The sequence below is a fragment of the Helianthus annuus genome, chromosome 11, assembly GCF_002127325.2.
Source record: "Helianthus annuus cultivar XRQ/B chromosome 11, HanXRQr2.0-SUNRISE, whole genome shotgun sequence".
NCBI classification, from domain to species: Eukaryota; Viridiplantae; Streptophyta; class Magnoliopsida; order Asterales; family Asteraceae; genus Helianthus; species Helianthus annuus.
The window spans coordinates 47409489-47429953 of NC_035443.2; positions in this window are offsets into that span (position 1 = coordinate 47409489).

Consider the following 20465-nt stretch of genomic DNA (forward strand, 5'->3'; position numbering starts at 1 on the left):
AGGCATGTAACAGAGAGTCAACAACTAGTTGAGCGAGTTCACAGTAAGTGAGTTTGTAATAGTAAGTTTGTTTCGTAACATGTGGCTCTACTAGGCCGATAGTATGTTCTATTAGTGGGGGCTTCCCATAGTTGCATATACACTAGACTATTTGTAACCATAAGTGTTCTTCTTAACCCGAGAACAGTAGTACGTACAAGGTTTACGTAGGTTTTACGTAAGTGTCCTTCACAAACCGAGGACAGTGGTACGCGGGGGTTTACGTAGGTTTTACGTAAGTGCCTGACACAACCCGAGGCAGTAGTGAGTATAAGTTTACGTAGGTTTTACGTAAGTCTCCTTCGCAACCTGAGGACAGTGATGAGTACAAGTATACGTAGGTTTTACGTATGTATCCTTTGCATCCGAGGACGATGGTAGATAGTCTAGTAATAGTGTAAGTACAATCCCATTCTTTCAATCCCATTCCCTACCCACCGGGAATCCCATGCCTTGGTAAGAGTGTGAACTCACCTTGGTTTGCTTGGTATGTTATTGCTTCTAGTGTTAATTAATGGTTAGGTCCGTTACACACGACCTAAGGTACATTGCACATAAACTCAATGTAAGTGTTTACGTTCAATTAGGGTTTACAATTCCTTGATGTCCAAACAACTGTGTTCCGTGTGATAATCATGTACAAAATGACATGACATAGATTGTTCATACATACAGTATCATCCAGTAACATACAGTATGATACAGTCATATACAGTAGCATACAGTAGCATGTTGTTCCTCATACAGGATTTTGAACTTGGCATTATAAGTAACCTCGGATCCCTAGTGTTATTCATCAGGCTCTAACACTGGTGTTTGCAATAAACTCAGACACTTATTCATACAAACTCGGACCATTCATATCATATGAAATTCGGACCACCATCAAAGCATAAAATTCGGACAAGGCATCAAACATAAAACTCAGACAAGGCATCAAGCATAAAACTCGGACCCTATAGGCTTCACAAAAGTCGGACCTTGTACCCTATATACAAAAGTCGGACCTTTTATATGCATCACCAAAAATTCGGACCAAACCCCTCTTAAAATTCGGACCATACTCCACCATTTAAAATTCGGACTATACCCCCATCATTAAAATTCGGACTATACTCCCCCCCACTTAAAAATTCAGACCTATCCTCATTACAAAACTCAGATCGTTCATCATTTACAAAACTCAGATCATTCATCGTTTACAAAACTCAGATCATAGCATTCAATCAAAGCTCGGACTTTGTGACTTCACAAAACCCTGACACAATCTCCGAACTAACAATCAATCATATGTAATATTCAAAACCTAATCACAGCTTCCAATGGAACAGTTACATTCACGATCAAATCCCTAATCCAAGACATTGCCAGTGTTGTAATCTAATCAACAATCAAACAATTCTACATATCATGCATCTCATTGCCAAGCATTCGATTAAGCAACTATTCACAAACCATTTCACCATAATCAGGAGGATCAATAAACACAGAGCCATTATATGTAGAACTAGGGTTTTGCATGAATCACATAATCAAGGATTATCAACAAATAATCCTTAAACCTTTACCTTAGATTGATTCTAGATGAAGAGATATCAAAAGTGATGAAGAGCTTGTGCCACCAAGAATGATGAAGAAGATGATTGTAGGAGAGGATTGTAGAGGAAGATGTGAAAGTACGTATGATGATTGTGAGATCATTGTGAGGGAGGTTAGGGTTAAGAGTTATTAAGATTTCACTAACTACTCTACTCACCCCTAAGTATCATCTTTTACATAAAACACACCCATCACAATATAATTTACAGTTTCATCACCAAGTTCATGTATTTGTCAAATCATTCGTAAACTAACACATAACCATGTAACAATCACAATACACTTTATCAAATCACAACGTATACAGTTACAAAGCGAACAAATTGTGTAAGTAAGCACTAAACAAACAGTGAACGTGCAATAAATGCGAAAGTGGGATCTCGGAAACTCGAGTTGTCACATTATCCCCAACTTGAAAGAAATTTCGTCCCGAAATTTAGCATGCGGTTACTGAGGAAGCTAGTTGAGCTGTATCGTTTACTGGTTTTCCTGGGGTGTCACATCATCCCCCCGTTGATTTGGAATTTCGTCCCGAAATTCTGTAGTAGCTTCAGCCTCAGTAGTGGTTGCACGGTTTTCGAATAACTAGGGATACTTGAGTTTCATTTGGTCTTCTCGTTCCCAGGTATACTCTGGGCCACGACGGGAGTTCCAACGAACTCGTACAAGAGTTATTCTAGTGTTCTTGAGGACCTTAACGTCCCGGTCCGTGATTTCTACTGGTTCCTCGACGAGTCGCAACTGCTCGTCGATAGTGAGCTCCTTCAAAGGAACTATGAGGGTCTCATCTGACAGACACTTCTTCAGATTCGACACGTGGAAAACGTTGTGAACTGCACCGAGTTCAGCTGGTAGGTTTAGTTTGTAGGCCATTTTGCCTATTCTTTCTATGATTTCGAACGGTCCAACATACCACGGATTGAGCTTGCCTCGTTTACCAAAACGAACCACACCCTTCCAGGGTGAGACTTTGAGTAGCACTCGATCCCCAACTTGGAACTCGAGCGGTTTCCTGCGCTTATCAGCGCAACTTTTCTGACGGTCGCGAGCTGCCGCCATGCACTGTCGTATCTGTGCAATCCGTTCAGTAGCATCAACTAACATTTCTGGACCTGTGATTTGACTATCCCCCACCTCTGCCCAACAGAGAGGTGACCGGCATTTACGTCCGTACAATGCCTTGAATGGAGCGGCTTGTATGCTGGTGTGGTAACTGTTATTGTACAAGAACTCTACTAACGGAAGATGTTTTTACCAGCTGTTGCTGAAATCGATAACACATGCCCGAAGCATGTCTTCTAGGGTTTCAATCATGCGCTCAGACTGCCCATCCGTCTAAGGGTGATATGCTGTGCTCATGTCTAGCCGTGAGCCAAAAGCTTTGTGCATTGCTTGCCATAATTCTGAAGTGAATCGTGCATCCCGATCCGAAATAATAGAGGTTGGCACTCCATGCCTCGAAACAACTTCTTTCAAGTATATGTCTGCTAATGTAGAGAACTTGTCAGTTTCTTTGATAGCCAAGAAGTGAGCAGACTTTGTGAGTCGATCTACGATCACCCAAATAGTATCATTCCCACGCTGGGATCTAGGCAGGCCAGTAACAAAATCCATGGAAATTTCTTCCCATTTCCACTATGGTATCTTGGGTTGCTGAAGTAGGCCTGAGGGTTTCTGGTACTCCGTCTTGACCCTCGCACAGGTCAAACACTTGCCAACGTAAGTTGCTATGTGGGCCTTCATGCTAGGCCACCAGTACGTAGTTCTAAGATCGTGGTACATTTTGTCCGAACCTGGATGTACCGAGTAGCGAGACTTGTGAGCTTCATCCATTACCAGCTCGCGTAAGTTGCCATAATGTGGAACCCAAATGCGTCCTGTTACATAGTAGGCGCCGTCTTCCCTTTGTTCTAATCATTGCCTTGAGCCGCGTAGGGCTTCAGCCCTGACGTTTTCTGGTTTCAATGCTTCCACCTGAGCATCTCGTATCTGTGCAGGAAGACTAGACTGAATAGTAAGTTGTAATGCTCACACGCGTCTAGGTACAGTATCCTTTCGACTGAGAGCGTCAGCCACAACATTGGCTTTGCCTGGATGGTACTTGATGGCACATTCATAATCGTTCAGTAGTTCAACCCATCGACGTTGCCACATGTTCAATTCCTTCTGCTTGAAAATATGCTCGAGACTCCTGTGATCGGTGTAGATAGTGCACTTGGTACCGTACAGGTAGTGTCGCCATATCTTAAGCGCGAAAACAACAGCTCCCAGTTCTAAATCGTGTGTAGTGTAGTTCCGTTCATGAACTTTAAGTTGCCGCGAAGCATAGGCAATGACTTTATCCCTTTGCATCAATACGCAACCAAGACCCTGAATCGACGCGTCGCAATAGACCACAAAATCATCCGTGCCCTCTGGCAACGAGAGAATAGGTGCGTTGCATAGCCTATCCTTTGGGTACTGAAAAGTCGTTTCTTGTGTATTACCCCAATGATAGGTAACACCTTTCTGTGTCAGTAATGTAAGCGGCTGTGCGATCTTTGAGAAGTCTTTAATGAATCGCCTGTAGTAACCCGCCAAACCCAAGAATTGGCGTATTTCCGTTGGTGTACGCGGTGCAGGCCAGTTCCTGATCGAATCTACCTTGGATGGATCAACATGAATCCCATCCTTGTTTAACACATGGCCTAGAAAGTGGACTTCACGAAGCCAAAAGTCGCATTTTGAAAACTTGGCGTACAGTTGTTCCTTTCGAAGAAGTTCCAAGATAAGACGTAGATGCTGTTCGTGTTCCTCCTGACTCTTGGAGTAGATCAGGATGTCGTCGATGAAAACAATCACAAACTTGTCTAAATAAGGCTTGCACACTCTGTTCATAAGATCCATGAAAACTGCAGGTGCGTTCGTTAGCCCGAACGGCATGACTAGAAACTCGTAGTGGCCGTAGCGAGTTCTGAATGCTGTCTTAGAGACGTCCTCATCCCGGACTCTCAGCTGATGGTACCCTGACCTCAGGTCAATCTTGGAGTAGTAGCTCGACCCTTGCAACTGGTCGAATAAGTCATCAATATGCGGCAGAGGGTAGCGGTTCTTCACTGTCACCTTATTCAGTTCGCGGTAATCTATGCACATCCTGAAAGTTCCATCTTTCTTCTTCACAAACAGTACTGGAGCTCCCCAAGGTGAAGAGCTAGGACGAATAAAACCCTTATCCAAGAGTTTTTGCAGTTGCTTAGACAGTTCTTCCAGTTCGGTTGGAGTTAATCGATACGGTGCACGAGCGATTGGTGCGGCTCCAAGAGCTAGTTCAATCTGGAATTCGACCTAGCGATGAGGCGGTTGACCAGGTAAATCTTCAGAAAACACTTGAGGAAAATCGTGTACAACTGGGATATCCTCTATTCCTTTCTCTTTCGTTGATGCATCAGTAACTAGTGCCAAAATGGCAGTATGACCCTTTCGTAAACACTTTTGGGCCTTCAGGAAGGAGATGATGCCAACCACAGCACCACTCTTGTCGCCTTGAACTTCGAGAGGTTCCTTACCAGAACGGGGAATACGAATGATCTTCTCCTTACATAGGATCTCTGCTTGCTGTTTGGATAACCAGTCCATACCAATGACGATGTCGAAACTACCCAGAACTATAGGAATGAGGTCGATGGAGAAAGTCTGACCAGCGAGGATGAGATTACAACCCTGAACTATGTGTGTGGCCTCTAGACTTTTACCGTTAGCTAACTCTACGACACGTTTGGTGTTTAGGAGAGTTGGTGCACGTTTTAACATTTGGCTAACTTTCAAAGACACATAACTGGTATCTGCACCCGAATCAAACAATACAGTAACATAAAAGTCGTCAAGAAGAAACTTACCCATAACTACGTTGGGATCATTCCTGGCATCACCCTGCCCCAGCACAAATGCACGTCCCCTTGCTTCGTTGCCGTTGTTGTTCCCACCGTTGTTGTTTCCGTTGCCTTGGTTATTGTTGTTGTTGTTGTTGTTCTGGTTTCGGTTTAACTGAGGGCAGTGTCTTTTGAAGTGACCTTCAGCGCCACAATGAAAACATCCCTTGTTGCCCTGTTGCTGATTCTGTGGTGTTTGCTGCTATTGCTGATTCTGATTCGCAGGCTGCGGGCTCCTACAATCCTTGGCCTCATGACCCATCTTGAGACACCTCTGGCAACGACCCTTGTTGCACTGGCCACTGTGGTGTCTGTTACAATTGTTACACCTTGGGAGGTTCCCTCGATATCCACCCTGCCTGTGACTGCCCGAAGATTGCTGACTTGGGCTCTGATAGTTGTCAGTTTTTCGCTGTTGCACCTGAGACTGAACTGAAGCTGAACCTTTGCTGGAATCCCCCACCCATTTTCTCTTGTTGTCACTGGGGGTAGCAGGAGTAGCAGAAGTGGTAACGGTAGTAGCAGCGCTGATACGTTTAGGCAGCCTGTTCTGTTCCACTGCCTGATACGTGATGCGATGAGCAAGACGCTGAACATCCTGGATGTTATTGAGGTTAGCCGATGTCACATGGCTCTGAATTTCGGGTGCTAACCCCTTGAGGTACAACTCAATGCGCTTGACTGGAGGGTCCACCATAGTTGGGCACAAGATAGCCAGCTCGTTTGACCGTTTCGTATAAGCTTCAATTTCCGACCCTGTCATTTTCAGATGGTAGAGCTCCACTTCCAACTTGTGGATGTCATCACGTGTGCAGTATTCCCATTTGATCAGCTCTTTGAAATCATTCCAAGGGGTGGCGTTAGCAGCTACCAACCCTAAAATCTGAACTTGCGCGTTCCACCAAGTCAGCGCAATTCCTTCTAAAGTACCAGTGGCGTATTTCACCCTGCGAGCCTCAGGGCATTCATACATCTCAAATACCGACTCGAGTTTTTCGAACCAATGGAGGAGTCCAACCGCTCCTTCAGTGCCACTAAACGTGCTAGGACGACAATCCATGAAGTTCTTGAAAGTGCAAACAGGTTGCTGAGCGTGTTGACCTAGTGTGTATAAGAATAGGACAAGGTTAAACACAAGAGTTGGTTTAGGAAATGTAGGATCTAAAGATCCTAGTGTGAGTCACAACTGCAGGGTATACTACCTGCTTGTGCAGCTGCAAGTGCAGCAGCAACTTGTTCGTTGATGGGAGCCGTCAACTGGGCTTGAGTCAAGTTAATACGTCCGGCCATGATCTTCATAGCAAATATAACATAAGTGAGAGAGGTTCGCGAATAATGCGATGACAGAAGAGAGTAAGCACACAAGTGTTCTTAAGTAATAACGAATAGTAGGCAATGTAATCTAAGCATACCACGAGCAAAGTCCTATGCGATTCTAGCATGTAGGCAATAAACATAAACCATATTACCTAGGATGTTGAGTCTTGCACGTGGAGTGAGGCGTCGTTGTGGATCGTTGAGCACTGTACTGGTTATAGTCTGGTTTTAATAAAAACTTTTTTCCCTTATTAAAACCAAGTTCTCTATAACCAATGGCTCTGATACCAATCTGTCACACCCCCAAAATCCACCTGCGGAGTATCACCGCTTGGGAGCGTGACTGACCAGGATTAAGCCACCAATCATATAGAACAACGTAAATAGTAAAAGTAAATGTAATTGAACAAAACCAATCCATATGAAAGGTGTTCAAAACATAAGTATTAATTCAACGTTTAGCGGAAGCAAATGAGTAAAAGCCCAATCATAAGTAAAGGATGAAATGTCAAATGTTTAATCAAAGTGTTCACGATCCTTGTCCACAACGACCGCGCCTCCCAGTGCAAGCTCCATGTATACCTAACGACCTGCAAGGCATGTAACAGAGAGTCAACAACTAGTTGAGCGAGTTCACAGTAAGTGAGTTTGTAATAGTAAGTTTGTTTCGTAACATGTGGCTCTACTAGGCCGATAGTATGTTCTATTAGTGGGGGCTTCCCATAGTTGCATATACACTAGACTATTTGTAACCATAATTGTTCTTCTTAACCCGAGAATAGTAGTACGTACAAGGTTTACGTAGGTTTTACGTAAGTGTCCTTCACAAACCGAGGATAGTGGTACGCGGGGGTTTACGTATGTTTTACGTAAGTGCCTGACACAACCCGAGGCAGTAGTGAGTATAAGTTTACGTAGGTTTTACGTAAGTGTCCTTCGCAACCTGAGGACAGTGATGAGTACAAGTATACGTAGGTTTTACGTATGTATCCTTTGCATCCGAGGACGATGGTAGATAGTCTAGTAATAGTGTAAGTACAATCCCATTCTTTCAATCCCATTCCCTACCCACCGGGAATCCCATGCCTTGGTAAGAGTGTGAACTCACCTTGGTTTGCTCGGTATGTTATTGCTTCTAGTGTTAATTAATGGTTAGGTCCGTTACACACGACCTAAGGTACATTGCACATAAACTCAATGTAAGTGTTTACGTTCAATTAGGGTTTACAATTCCTTGATGTCCAAACAACTGTGTTCCGTGTGATAATCGTGTACAGAATGACATGACATAGATTGTTCATACATACAGTATCATCCAGTAACATACAGTATCATATAGTCATATACAGTAGCATACAGTAGCATGTTGTTCCTCATACAGGGTTTTGAACTTGGCATTATAAGTAACCTCGGATCCCTAGTGTTATTCATCAGGCTCTAACACTGGTGTTTGCAATAAACTCAGACACTTATTCATACAAACTCGGACCATTCATATCATATGAAATTCGGACCACCATCAAAGCATAAAATTCGGACAAGGCTCAAACATAAAACTCAGACAAGGCATCAAGCATAAAACTCGGACCCCATAGGCTTCACAAAAGTCGAACCTTGTACCCTATATACAAAAGTCGGACCTTTTATATGCATCACCAAAACTCGGACCAAACCCCTCTTAAAATTCGGACCATACTCCACCATTTAAAATTCGGACTATACCCCCATCATTAAAATTCGGACTATACTCCCCCCCCCCTTAAAAATTCGGACCTATCCTCATTACAAAACTCAGATCGTTCATCATTTACAAAACTCAGATCATTCATCGTTTACAAAACTCAGATCATAGCATTCAATCAAAGCTCGGACTTTGTGACTTCACAAAACCCTGACACAATCTCCGAACTAACAATCAATCATACGTAATATTCAAAACCTAATCACAGCTTCCAATGGAACAGTTACATTCATGATCAAGAATGATGAAGAAGATGATTGTAGGAGAGGATTGTAGAGGAAGATGTGAAAGTACGTATGATGATTGTGAGGGAGGTTAGGGTTAAGAGTTATTAAGATTTCACTAACTACTCTACTCAACCCTAAGTATCATCTTTTACATAAAACACACCCATCACAATATAATTTACAGTTTCATCACCAAGTTCATGTATTTGTCAAATCATTCATAAATTAACACATAACCATGCAACAATCACAATACACTTTATCAAATCACAACGTATACAGTTACAAAGCGAACAAATTGTGTAAGTAAGCACTAAACAAACAGTGAACGTGCAATAAATGTGAAAGTGGGATCACGGAAACTCGAGTTGTCACAATAGCAGGCTCTTGCATGAGCAGGAGCTACTTGTTGGCCCTGGGGAGCAGGAAGAGGAGCTGGCAGTGCAGGAGCTTGAACTTGAGCTTGAGCTTGGCGGGGACCAGTATGGCTATTGGCAGTAAAGTGGCCGTACAGGTTGCAGCGAACGCAAAACCGGCATGCGATTCCAACCGAGTGATGATAAGTACAGGTAGGGCAGAGCGGGTGTGGACCAGTATATGCATGCTTTGCAGGAGGTGCATTGGTCACTGGTGCCGCTACTTGGCGGTTTTGGTTCTGAGGTGGGGCAGGTACGGCGTTCAGCGGTGCGGTGGTGACTGCATAATTCTTGTTGTTGTTGCTGTTCTTACGCTTGTGGCGAGAAGACTTGGAGGCTTGCGGTGTGGCAGTTTCAGCGGTGGGAGCAGTGGTAACTTGGTGAAGACTCTTGGTGGTTTTATCGAAGTAACCAGCCCGAACTCGCTTGTCGTTAATCTCGGCAGCGAGCAAGAAGGTTTCTTCAATAGTTGTCGCCTTTGCAGCTTGCACAAAGTCAGCAACGCAATCCGGTAAAGCACGGATGTATTTCTTGATGGTGATATCTGGGGTAGTAACTTGGCCAGGGCAAATGATACTCAGCTGCTTAAAGCGGGCAGTTAGACCAGCGTTGTCGCCACCCTCTTGCTTGATGTGCTAGAACTCGTCCACCAGCTTCTGAAGCTCGTGGGGAGGGCAAAACTCCTTCATCATGATGTCCTTCAACTCATCCCACGTAAGCCCATAGGCTGCATCATTCCCTCGCTTGTTTCTTTCGGCAGTCCACCAGTCCAGCGCCGTGGACTGGAAAACGCCAGTGGCGTTAACAGTGCGAAGGTTTTCAGGATAGCCGCTTTGGCGCAGGGTGACTTCAATTGAATCGAACCATTGAAACATGGCAGTAGGCCCGTCTTCTCCGGTGAATTCTTTAGGGCCGCAGGCTTTAAACTGCTTGAAGCTAAAAGTAGCTCGGGGAGAGTCAGTCCTTGATTCCTCAGAGGACTTGCTAGCGTTTTCATTCAGCTCGCTGAAAATTTGCGGAATGACCTTAGCCATCTGCTTTACGACTAGAGCAGCGATGCGTTTGTCCTCATGGTTTCGTCGTGCAATGCAAGAGGTATGCGATCCAAATGACGACATTGTCTGCAACAGACATCGCCATAGGACTCAGACGAGATTTTGACTATATCGCGTCCTATCATACTACTACTAGATAAAGCTCAGGAACACATCTAATCACGTAAGCACATAATCCACAGAAGCACGTAAGCAAATAAGCACATAGTCCATGTAAGCACATCTTCCACTATATTTTGCACGTATTCACCTACATATATTGCACGTATTCACCTATCTTTCTCAGCCGCGTAAGCGATCGAGAGTTGCGAGTGCAATTAGCGAGTAGCGATTGCGAGTAACATAGTGAGTAGTATAGCGTGCGATTTGCTAGAGTTTTGAGGTAAATGTGCGGAGCGTGTTGTGTGTGTTGATCGAAGCGAACAGCAAAAAGCGTATAATTAACCAAAATCGAAACATATAAACTTACAAAACCACATAAAACACATAAGTCCTACATAAAAGCGATAAATCACAGAGTTAGCGGCGGCGAAATCCAGAATCGAAACACATAAAATCGAAAACAGATTGTCTCGACTGATAGACGTCGACTACCCAAAGCGATTTGACTATTCACAAGGACTTTGAGTACACACTTTTTCCTTTCGGACTGTGCTCTCGCCTCGATTTAGGAGAATGACATGCATCCTTCCAGTTACAGTGTGACTCGAGTCATGGGAGTCCGTTGAGACTTTGGTGAGAGTTTTGTAAAACCACAATAGAGAGTGGAACGAGTCATCAAGATTCGGGTTTCAACCCTGTCTTAACAACTGCATTCTCGTTTGTGTGATAGAATCACGAGATAGTAAGGGAAAATCTGCGTCGAAGTATGGATTTCACTCCTGATTCAACGCAAATTCTCGTGTTTATAGTAAAAACTCGCGTCGGCGAGCGATTTAGTCGAGAGTTTGCGGTTTTCACACCTAATCTCGACCAAATCACTTGCTTACGCAAGTATTTTAGAAAATTGTGTGTGTTGCCAGCCTTAGGAAAGGCTGACCTCGCGCAAAGGGGTAGTATGCGATGTCCGCACAAGAGTGTAGTGTGCAGCAAGTTCGAATGAGAATAGCAGTAAGCTCGTACAAAACCCCTACTGGATATGCACAAGTCAGTCTGTTGGTATTTAGACTATAGACTAGGTCGTTTCTAAGACATCGACCCGGACTAGGTCGAGTCTTGCCTAATTCCCTATAGTTATGGCTCTGATACCAATCTGTCACACCCCAACCGATAGCGGAAACATCAGGGTGCGGCACTGAGCGAAACAGATTGTCCAAGAGAATCTATAACAACTAAATTACCAAATATTTAACGTCATGTCCCATACCATAACATATCAAAATAAAACAGTTATTACAGACAGGTTGTTCTCAAAGACAAATCATAGTTCCGACAACTCATAAATTATTTATTTGTTTCTAGACTCCCCAAGACTTGATTTCATCATAGCAAGCAAGCACAAGCATCCTAAACACCTGTCACATATGTTAACATAAAGTCAATACACATAGTGTAAAGGTGAGCATACAAGTTTAGTAGTATAATAGTAGCAAAAGCGAGTTTACGCATAACCAGCATGTAACACGTTGTAATGCAAAGCAAGTAAGTTATCGACAATGAAATATGCACAGATGTGACTGCGAGTTGTAGAGTGTGCAACACATATCACCATTGTGACACGTGAAGAAATACCCTTAGCAACCCTCGTCCACGACAGGTGCTGAGTCCAAACTATAGTACTATCGTTGCTAAGGTGTCAGGCAACAATCACTGTGTAAACATAACATACCAGCATTCATCGAATAACACGTATAACATGCGATAGCGGTTAGCGTATAAAATGTGTTTGCGTTGTGTGATCGTTGTGTTTTAGTATAAGTAACGTATGTAACACCCAAAAGTGCTTAAAGCAAAAAAGGGATCGAGTATACTCACAGATTGTGTTTAGTAAATAAACACTCTCTTGGATTGAAGGGAGCGCTGAGAGATTAGCCTGATTACAAAATGATAGCATAAGCGATAAGCGGCGTGTTAAACGGTGCGAGTGAACGGAATGACGAAGGGTCATTCATTCGGATGACAATCCGGAAGGATGCTCATCCGGTCGGATGGCCATTCTGTCGGATTGTCGTTCGCTTGGAATGGATGTGTTTGTGTATGATGGAACTTGAAGTTTTCATTGTAGCATTTTAAAATTCAAGAAGTGTTTCTACAATTCAGGTCATCCGGACGGATGGCCGTCCGATCGGATGGCGATTCGTTTGAAACTGGAATCCTTTGAACTTGTGAAAATTGTTAAGTGTTGAAACCACAGGTCATCCGTTCGGATTGTCGTTCGATCGGATGGCAATCTGATCGGATGGCAGTCCGTTCAGTAACCTGTTCATTTTGGAAAACTTGTAAAATTTGCTAAGTTTGAAAAGTTTTATGATTAAACCGAGACAGTATGACAACGTGTCAAACAACGGAAACCCCGACAAGCCCAAGTCGTCCGATCGGATGGGAATAACCCCGTCCTATCAGTTAACAGTTCTTGACGGTACTTCATGATCAACCCGTGAATCGGTCATCTTCTCCGATAGAAATCCGTTCTCAGTCCAACATTTCACTATAGAATGAGTAGAAGGCCGGAACAAGCTCAGATTCTATCGGTTTTATATGAAAAGTTGAGAATGTTGAAGAAAAGTGGAAAGCAGTTGGAAAATGTTGAGATTATGGAGAAATCAGTGTTTAAACATGTTGAAATCTCCTAGATCTAAGTTGTTCTTTGTGGAATGAGGTCACACTTTGAAGTTCATGAGAACCCATGATGACATCATCCTAGAACAACCCAAATCGGTAGATTTCATGGTGAAAAGTTAAGATTTCTTGGTGAAAATGATGAAGAAGTGTGTGTAGATCAAGGAAGTACAAGATTTGAGTTAGAAACTTACAAGAATCGCGAGAAATCGAGAGAAAAATGGGCTGGAACGTGCTGGTCGAACGAGAGAGCTGTCACATTGTCACACCCCCAAAATACCACTTGTGGAGACACCACAGGGCGTGTGACGTACCAGGGTCTAGCCACCAACCACATTGAACTCATAACTATATTTAAAAAAAAAACTTTCATTCAATAACATAAAGTGTTACAAAACGTTAATCGTAATTCATTGTATACAGCGGAAGCATAAATCATTTGTTAAGTGTTTCATAAACCATATATATGAAAACCATTAGACTTGACTTGCGATTCCATGTATCTCGACCCATGACCACTCCAGCTTCCCAGACAGCAAGTTCCAAGGATATAACCATATAGACCTGCAAGCATGCAGACAAGTGTGTCAGACGACGCTGGTGAGTTCAAAGTTTGTTAACACGTTTTAGTTACCAGATATCAGCTTAAAAACATTTCAGAGATTTGATGTTGTTAATAACTCGATTACCGCAGATGGCTCCAGATTATTTGCCCTATTCCCCAAATCCTCTATCAAATCAATGGTCAAGACTGGGGTCATTAGTTCACTCCTGACCTCCCCGGTGCGGTGTGAGGGTGCCAAACCTAAATAGCGCTATTAACTAATACCCTGTTGCCTCCCCGGCAACAAATTGGTAGAAGGGACTTGATTGATAGATATGAGTGTATTAACCAACATCCCAAGCTTAACATTCCAGTCAAACCCAACAACCTGACATTCCTCCCCGGAACGTTTACCAGATGTCCCTCCCCGGGACGCATGCTTGGAAAAAGAGCAGTGAACTTACCTTAGGTTTGCTCGGTATGTTACGTTACATTACCCGTTCCCAGTTGGCCAACCAATCCCTACCGTGGTTATCAAACAATATCAGTTACACAATCATTCACGTCTCATATTTGCACACAGTAAATCACGTATTATTACACAGATTGCTTTCACTGCAAAGATCACCATAGCATGTATCAAGTACCCGATTCTCATTCAAGTCCACATCACATGTGAATGTCACAAATCAGTACATAACAGATGCATGTTCTACCCACACCAAACAAGTCAGGTTTCTCATTCTTAATAATTTTGTTACCATGCAACAACTAGTATTTGTAAACACAAGTATTCATCCTCATATACACCTTAAACTGTTTACTGTACTGTTTACTTGCACGACGAAGAAACCAGGCGACGAAACACCTATTCTTCATCGAAATTACAGGTGATGAAACACCACCATGTTTCGTCGAGTTACATATGACGAAACACCACCATGTTTCGTCAAGATTACTTATGACGAAACACCACTAAGGTTCGTTGAGGTCAGTTAACTGGGCCTTGGTCACATAACATCAATTCCATATTTTTTTAGCATAATCAAGGGATCAAGCGACGGTTACACTATGATGTTCTTATCAATCTTAATCGCATAGCAGTTACACATCAGCGAATCAATGGGTTAAACAACAGTCAGTGCACTCATTCAAGCAACCCTAATTATCCTAACTGTTTCATTGCATCAAAACTAATAAACCCTAAGATTAGCATCGACATACAGTAGCATGGACTCAAACATAAAAAAACATTGACAAAAACCTATTACCGATTCATGATAACAACTTCGCTAACTCTGCAAGTATGAAACCCTAAGTCATCATATGTAATCATCTCAATCATCACACCCAGATTTGGTTTAGTTCGTTATCACCAGAACCCTACATCATGTAATTCTAGCATTACATCATTCATCTCTTTATCACATAATCACAGAAGCTTTTGCAACAGTAAAACCCTAATCACATGAACACCAAATAATCCAAATAGCAGTAATACTAACCTGAGATATAAAGGACATATATGTTAGAATGAGAGACGGTCCTCCTGGAGGGAAGGCTTCGGAATGGAAGTGGCAGCCGTCGACGCATAAAGAGGATTAGGGTTTGAAATCTGATAGATTTCGTGAATTATGTGCGTGTATATGGTTAAATAGGTGAACTGGGCCCTTACTGGGCTTTGAAATGACTTGGGCCGACGAAACATCATTTTTCGCCGTAAGTGAGTGTGACGAATAACCCATTTTTCGTCGAAGTGGAATGCGGCGAAATTCCATTATTCGTCAAGGAGTGCGAGTGACGGAGGATTCGTTCTTTGTCGATGTGGTTAAACATATAACAATACCCTAAACACAATACACTACCATTAACCATTAACAATACTCAGACGTAACCATACATTAACATTAACTATTCTACTAACATGCACAAGTTACCGCATCATCAAATGAATTGTGGAACAGGTAACACGTAAAAGAAAGGCCTTGAAATCTCGAATTGTCACACACATCATGAACAGTGATGTGACAGGTGGTATTTATAGGTGAGAGGAGAGTGAGGCGGTGTAAGTGATTCGATCGGAGGGCAGTCCGATCGGATGGCCAATCGATCGAATGGTCATTCGATTGAAGGGTTTCAGCGAGTTGGTTTCTGACTTTTCGTTTTGTGCATTGAGCGTTGCGATGCGTTGCGAGTAAGCGATGTGATAGTATTAAACAATAGTTACACAAATAACCTAACTAACATACAATAACATAAGTAACCTTGCGTTTCCAGTTCGCGATGAGATTGTGTTGCGATGGCATCTTTGAATAATACCACAAACATATAATAAACATGCACAAGTAACACATAAGTAGCATACATACGTAAAACAATTTTCAGAACATGCGATTCAAGTTGCGTCGCGATTGCGATGCAATTAGCGATTAAACTGTGATTATTAGCATTTACTCCTATACAACTAAAGTTCACAAACTAAAGACATCGATTAACAAGTTGTCACACCCCGACCACGTAAAACAACAAAACATGGCGGAAACGTCGGGGAGTGTTGTAACAGAATCATTGTTTCACAACCATGGATTAAACAATTTCGTTTTATTGAATTGAATGTATTACAATGTCTTAACAACAAAGAAAAATATAACATAGTTAACTAGTCTTGCATCTTTTAATGTCACTAAGGCCTCGTCCAATCCTATGTGAGCATGCATCAATATCATCATCAAATATCATCAACTATTGTACCTGAAACACATGTGAAAATACGCCAGCATAAAAATGTCGGCGAGTACATAGGTTTTATATGAGTGTCAGATTCATGGCTCGTTTTACATGTTGCAATACTTATTTGAAAACCTTGTTTTGAAAAGTATAGTATTGCGACATAATTAACCAACTCAAATCAAGTTGATTATAATTTATAAAATCTCGTAGCCATGATTCTTAACTCCAAAACATTTGTTTAATTAAACCCAGATTGTAAATCGTTTTTTAAATAAAAAACTCGAATAGTATATATATATCGTTAGAAAAACCTTGTAATATAACTTTGTTTTGATAACCTTGCCCAAGTGATCTAGATAACGCAACGATATATAATGTGTTAAAAGCACTTATATATAGGAAGTACCAGCGGCATATCCACCATGCTTTTAGCACATTACACCCGCCCCGTTACCTAATCACTTCCCTAACCCAACGGTTCATGTCAATCAATGGTTATAAATGGTTCACACGGTTCAACAGTTACAAACGGTTCACACAGTTCAACAGTTACAAACAGTTCACATAATTCAACGGTTACAAACGGTTCACATAATCAAATGGTTACAACGGTTCACATAGTCGAATAGTTACAAACGGTTCAAAATGTAATTCAATGTGTCCATATGATGGATGAGCATATGTAGCAAAATGTAATGTAAAACAATGTACTAAGTATGCACTAAATGAACATACATAGTATAAAAACATAATGAAATTATGTACTAATAGTGTACTAATGAACATAGCAAGTATATGATATAAAAACATGAAAGTAACAAGTAGGCACATGTGTTTCACCCCAAAACAATTTGAAAACAGTAAAAGAGGGGACTATGTACTCACTTGAGGGTGCTTAGAAGTCTTGAACAACAACCAAGCAAAGCTATAGGGGTCACGAAAATCAAACGGCACCTAATATAGGTAACTACATTAATAACCGGACCTAAATCGGGAGATCGGATAGGATGAGGTTTCGTAAACCAAATGAGTATTGGAACTCATATGATATGGTCTAACAAAGCCTACATACTAAAATGAAACCTAATCTAAGTGCTTTCGACCCGTTACGACCCACTAAGGTAGCTTACGCTACTTTAACGCGTCGTTTGCGCAAACACGCGTTCGAGACGTCTAACTAGTCCTATGACAAGTATTATATGCCTAAACATGTTTAAATATGTTGCATAATCAGTTAAGTGGCAAAAGTTTAGGTTACATATGCTTAAAATCCAATTATGCATGAAAAGGGCATTTTGGTCATTTTCCTAAGGCATATAAACTACCTATCATACAACTACTTAAACTATGTGACCATAAGGTATAACCTCGGAAGGTTATTCCCTATACAACTATGGTCACCTAATGTGTTTGGTCGGATTCTAATGATCGACAAAACGGGTCAGGTTCGAAAGTATAAGCGATTGATTAGATCGCTTACCTTACGACCCTATATAAGCACTAAACCTAAAGTGACGAGCTAAACATGTTAAAACATGTTTAACGAAGTGAAGGGGTATGGTCCTAGATCTCGCGTCAGCATCGACCGCGAGTGACCATTACCCTTATCAAAACCCCCACCAGCCAACAACCTACTTGTGCCCATGCGAGAACGCATCGACACAAGGGTTGAATCCAATCTATCTAGTGATGAAGGAGGACTTACCTGGAACATGAGAACGGTAGAGTGATGCGACATAGCATCACATCTGGTGTATGAAAACGGAAGTATTCACAGCGATGCGGCCTCGCACCGCGTCCAGTGAACACTTCTATCAATACAAGGAAGCTGGATAACAGCAACAGTCACCACAGGCGACGATGCGGCCAACACCGCATCTCGCGTATTTCTTGATCACAAGCAAGAGACGCGATAACATCAGATGTTACCGCAGGCAGCGATGCGGCTCGCACCGCATCCTATACGCTCAACAAGTGGGACTGACACCACAGTGCAAGTGGAACCAATGGCAGTCACCTATAAGGTCTACGTAAGCGACAGACTGACGTGGCGTCGTCTCCCCGGCCGACATGTCTGACACACCTGCAAAGGTGCAGTATGCCGTCAGTCTATCCATCCACCTCCTCCTTCACTCCTCGGCTATAAATACCAACCCCAAACCAGGTTTGAGGTATCTCTTCAGAACTCTCTCACCACTACTACTATCTTACTTTGCTTCCCAAGCAAATTACTGATTCTCACGCCGGAGAGTGGTAACAAGGAGCACCCCCCACCCCATCCTCCTTGTTACGAGTCACGGTTTGTTTCCTTATGCAGGAGATCAACCCACCGGTGATCCAGCCAGTGATCCTCGAGAGGAAGGGATTAACCCTTCTTGACGAGATCAGTGAGTTAACCCTGCCCGGTTAACCATTGTTTCATCATTGGCGCCCACCGCTACTCTTAGCACTTTTTCGATCATCCTTTTTCCTCTCTCAAAATCATGACTGATCACCAAAACAATACTACCGGGGATAATCTACTCCCCACCAACACAGGAAATGCGGGGACTGCCCCACCAGACCCAAATCCGGGCCATATCGGCACATCAATGCAAAGGGGTCCATCCCTAACGTTCGGACACGACTTATCACAATACGCATCTGTGATCCCCCCGAACACGGACCCCCACACCTGGTATGACCAGCAGGCCACCCTGCTGGCCGCAACATACAACCGCGCTTGTGCGGAAGCACAAATACAAGCTGGGCCGACCCCAGCACCGCACACCCCTGCCGATCGTATTCTACAATACGAAGGCAGGGTACATTCACGTCCAGCTTCGAGAAGCAGACGTGAAGACCGCGGATCATCTTACTGTGAGGTCCGCACAATAAATGAGGACGATTCCTCGTACGAGTCCCGTACCAGAGGACCAGTGCATACCCGCCTAGGTCCTTACAACGAGGACAGGCGATGGTCCGCATCCCGACACGGCTCTGGAATTCAGAGCCGCTTGGGCCCGCAACCATATACTGAAGGGTATGATCGTACCGACCCGGACGATCATACATATTACGCGGATTCACACGACACTGGCAGCAGACCGGGAGGACGCAACTATATACCTCCCACTCATCCACGCAACACATACCTCAGGGCTGCAAAACGCCCTGAGAACCAGCCCTATAGGCCGAAAGCTGCGGCCGAAAACTCCAAATTCGCCCCGCGAATAGCCCACGCCCATGTCACCACAACAAAGTTCCCATTCAACGTTGGGAAATACAGTGGTTCATCCGACCCGGACGACCACATGAACATTTTCATAGGCGCAGGGTGCAATGGCCAGTGGGATGAACCCACTTGGTGCAATTTTTTCCCCCAGACCCTTACGGGTCTGGCCAGGGCTTGGTTCGATTCTTTGCCAGTGGGATCACTGGCCTCATTCGAGGACTTTCATGCAAAGTTCCTCGCTCATTTCAGCCAGCAACGACGTCACGCGCGTGACTCGTTGGACGTCATGAATATCTGGCGCAGAGACAACGAATCCCTAGAAGCATTCGTTGTCCGATACAATAAAGAATGCCTAGAGATAGGCGATGTGGCAGATCAAATGGCACGGAACCATTTCATCAGGGCCGTGAAGGATAAGCAGATGGTTATGACCATCTCTGGCAAAGAAGGTTTGCCTAAAAAATGGGAAGATGTCATGGCCGCAGTCAAGACATATGCCCAGACACAGCGGTCCCTCGAACCGCATATGGCAAAGGCGGAGCACCAGGCCGAAACTTCCAACCAAGGGTCCAAGCGTAACAATAAACGCAACCGGGACGTAGGGAATAGCGATATTTCCAAACCATACGTCCCGCGGACCAACCCGTTTGACCCGAGGAAACGCAGTCCTCAACGGGACAACCGGGAACCAAAGAAAGATTCTCGGGACCGAAACTGGACCGAGATCACTGTGTCGCCAAGCGAAGTCCTTCTTACGGACGCACAATTCTTGCGACCGGCCCAACCAATGAAGTCCAAGAAAAACCAAGATCTCTCTCTCTCTATTGTGAGTATCACAAGGACTCGGGCCACGCTACAAACAACTGCATCAGTCTCCGGCTGGAGATTGAGCAGGCC